Source organism: Pinus tabuliformis, chromosome 2_2, assembly GCF_031772625.1.
Source record: "Pinus tabuliformis cultivar Carrire ecotype Pingquan chromosome 2_2, CPIR1, whole genome shotgun sequence".
Lineage (NCBI taxonomy): Eukaryota > Viridiplantae > Streptophyta > Pinopsida > Pinales > Pinaceae > Pinus > Pinus tabuliformis.
Window position 1 is genome coordinate 286,643,544 of NC_142300.1, and position 4,209 is coordinate 286,647,752.

Here is a 4,209-nt window from a genome sequence, read left to right on the forward strand (position 1 = left end):
TTTGACTCTTATACCTCCCTCATACAAGACAAAGATTTCATTTATCTATACTCATATACTCATATTTGTTAGGTTCTCACAATCCTCTTGATTAGTTTGACCATCTTATATAGTTTTTTTGGTGTAGGTTTCTAACTTAATATGCTTTTTTATTTTTATTGGGGTTTGGTGTAGGTTTCTAACTTAATATGCTTTTTTATTGGGGTTTACTTAAATGTAACATGTTGGTGTGTTTTTGTATTTTAAGCCATGTCATTTGTAAATGAATTGTTTTTTCATTACCTTTTGTAGGCTTGGTCAATTTCATCATTTTTTTACCCTTCATATACTTTGCACAATCAATTTTTTTTTTTAATTGATGTGCAATGTTTCTCAATTAATCCTTGCTTTCTAATTTATTATATTTTACAATTTTGCTCTTTTAAAACCTTGAATATCTCATTATCTTCCTCTTCATCCTCCTCTTGTAGAATATGTCTTTATGGGTTTGGGTTTCTTAGAAATAGAGTGTAAATCCCCTAAAAATTTAGTTTATACACCCTATCAATAACTCCTACAAGCTTTACTAGTCACACCATTTTCTTTCATTTAACATCTTTTACATGCAAAGCATATCTATGTAATGTTTTAACATGCATTCCTTGTTATTATGTGCTTGAGAGCAATTCTGAGGGTTAGCTTAGTTGGTCAAGTCCTCATTGTTAAAGTGTCTCTGCTATTGTGAGGTCACGGGTTCAATTCTCTAAACAATCTTGAGGCTAGGCTATGTGGTTGAGCTAGCAAGAAGTGATCTTTTCGAATAGATATGCCTAGTACAAATATATATTATACTTACATATATATTATACCATTAAATATATTATTTATTTAATATGAAATAAAGATTTTATTTTTTAATTATAGTAAGGAAACATTTTTAACTCAAGTATATATCCACAACCAATTAACAATTCATAGAGACATATAACTTAATATTCATGAAAAATAAAGTGATCTTTTCGAATAGATCTGTTTAGTATAAATATTTCGTGAATCTAGTAGTCATTAATCTTTGGGGACCATGAACCATATATAAAAAATTATATATCCACCGTACATGACCAATTAATAATTCATAGAGACATATAACCTAATATTCTTGAAAAATAATGTTATCAATATGTTCATAGTACATGACCAATTAACATTTCATGGAGACATATAACCTAATATTTTTGAAAAATAATGTTATCAATAGGTTGAACACAATATTCTTAAAAATTAAGGTGATGGATCTGTATAACAAATAAAGATTTGTAAAAGATTCTACTTATAACTACGGTTTTAAGTTAATGTTAATGAGTAAAATTATATTAAAAAAAAATTTGATTTTAGCTTTTTTAATCAAAATCTAATAAAAATAATAAAGGAATACAAAACATAAGTTTTTTAACCAGTTTTAAATTAAAATAAATATTATATATAGGAAAATAGATGAATATAAATTTCGAGTAATGAAATACAAATATTGAGTAATGGAAGTTTTTTTAAGTACGAATTTAAAAAAAAAAAAAAATTAAGTACGAATTTTAAATTTAAATATTACATATAGGAAAATTTTATGGAGTAAAAATCTTATTTTAAGTTTGAATTAAGTATGTTCAACTTCAAATTTGAACAAAAATGAAACATTATTTAGTTAGTCTAGATATTAGGTTACACTATGAAACATGAATCAAAGAATTTCAATGAAAATTTAAAATATTAAATAGGTTGGAATAAAATGTAAATAATATTAAATAGATTTGAATAAAATGTATTTGATAATACGAAGATAAAAAATATTTTCCATTTTTTTAGTAATAACAATTATGAACATTTTTTAGCAAGAAAATATTTTTGTGGCAACACACACTCATGGTGGGACGGTTGTTATTAATTCCTTTAGGAATTTGGGTAGCGTTTGCTAACATATGTTTCATTTGAATTCCCCTTAGGTGGTATGTGTTAGTTTATGCAGACGAGTTTACTACGATTTCCACCCACTAATTGGGTGAAGCGTCTATGAGGTTTGACTGGAACACATACATACTATGTGATATAAAGGGAGAGGACGTGAAAGGGGAAGGAGTTACCAATAGGAAGCATGCTAGTTCAAAGGTGTTATAGGCAAAAGGATTTGTTGTACAACTCACATCCTATTGTAGCCTAGATAAGCATCATTGGACCAATGATGAAGAATTATTTGATTATGAGGATGGCATTCAAAAAACTTTATTAAAGATAGAGAGATCAATGTATCCATTTCAAGGTGGTTGTGTGTTAGCTCCCTATAATACTAGTGCAACCTGATGCAGGAGCATCCGAATGAAGAGGCGACAGCTAGGAAATATTTTTGTTTCTGTTTTATTTTGTTTCATTTAAAATTAAGGCTGACTCAACCATTGTTAGTTCTTAAATTAGGCAAACATATTAAGTTAGGATTAGTTAAGAACTGTTTGAAGAAACTGTTGAGCAACTGTTTCATAATTGAGGAACAGTTCCTCGAACTGTAAAAGAAACTGTTAATGATGTATTGAAAAGGAAACAAGAAAGAAGAGTAGAGAGTTAGTCGAATTAGAGTATGGTTGTAAGCCTACAGGCAGAATGTAAAAGAAGCCACTGGTATTAGGAGAGCAGGCCATAGAGAGAGACAGAGTCTTAATATGCATCCTTTGTTTATTTGTTATGTGCAAAGATAAATTCAAATCAATATAATTGTGTGTTTCGAATGATTGAATGATGAATTCACTGTGAACCAGAGCTTTTGTACCATATATATATGTGCAGGTGAATTCGGCGAACACAAAGAGGAGAGCGAATACACAGAGAGGAAAGAGTGAGAACGAGGTGGAGGATCATGATGGATCGTTGAATCCATTCGAAGGAAGAACCAAAGAAATGCTTGAAGCATTCATGATTAAAGAATCACAGAGTTTAAGTTCAGGAGAGAAGAATTGCATAGCGAAACAACGAAAGGAAGAACCTTTGAAGAAATCCCAAAACCACAAAAGAACTGAAGAAAAGGCGAAAAAACCCCAAGTGAAGAGAAGGGCGAAAGAATGAAGTATCGTTGGATCGTAGCCGTTGGATCTTTATGATCAATGGCCAGGATTAAATCGCATCGGCGGAATCCTTTTGAAGTTATCGGAACCAGGCTTTGGGTAGTTGAATGGGCGATCACCGATTGATCGAGGACTGTTAGATCAGAACCACATCAATGGTTGCGATCTAATCGCAAATTGGAAGTCAGAAGTGTCAAGGGACAACGATCATAGAATTGCAATGTTGCGATAGCCGATACATTGATCGCCAATGAAGCGTTGATCAGGATCGAAGGAAAGTAATGCAACATGCGATGAGCGGGCTCGATAAGTTATATGGGCGTTGTTAATAATATTTGGAATCTGATATTGTGTTATCGCATATCGGATGCGATAGAGCCTATGTTAATGAACCCCGCGGAGACCCAATTGCGATTGCGATAAATTGTAGCCTTGATAGTTGTGTAGAGCCCGCGTTAAAAGTGGAAAAGGCATGTTTATAGCGTATTTCTATTATAAAAGATATATAATAGAAATAGCACAAATATGAAGGATTTATGCGTAAGTCCAACATTCCATAGTTATAAAGTGGGGTTTGTTTCATATGCAGCTTAAGGATTGCGTAAGGTTAAGGGTTGTGTTATAAAGTTCCGATAACACTAATTGTTCAAGGCTGGGTTATTGTAGTGAATCATTCTGCAAAGACTAGTTAAAGGGGTCGTAGCCATTAAGGTTTGAAGATTGGTGCACGCAGGTATTTGACGGCATCATTTTGGTATCAGAGCCAAGTTTTCCTTCTCTTAGTAAAGATGGAGGTAGGAAGAAGGGGTCGAGGAAGAGTCGTCAGAAGAGCAGCAGATGAAGAGTTACGAGAAGAGATTAGAAATTTAACTGCACGTTTGGTAGAAGTGGAAGCAAGAAGGCGTAGAGATCCAGAAGGTGGGGATGACAGTGAGGAGGAAAACATAGCCACGACAAATGGGTCAGATGACGAAGGACCCAAATTAAGCTATTGAGATCAGTTTTGTTGGCTAGCAGCAAGCCAAGACCGGAGCTCTCTAATTATGATGGCAATTTGTCCACAGAGGCCTTGTTAGACTGGATAAGTGAATTAGATAAATATTTTGAATATGAAGAAATCAACGAA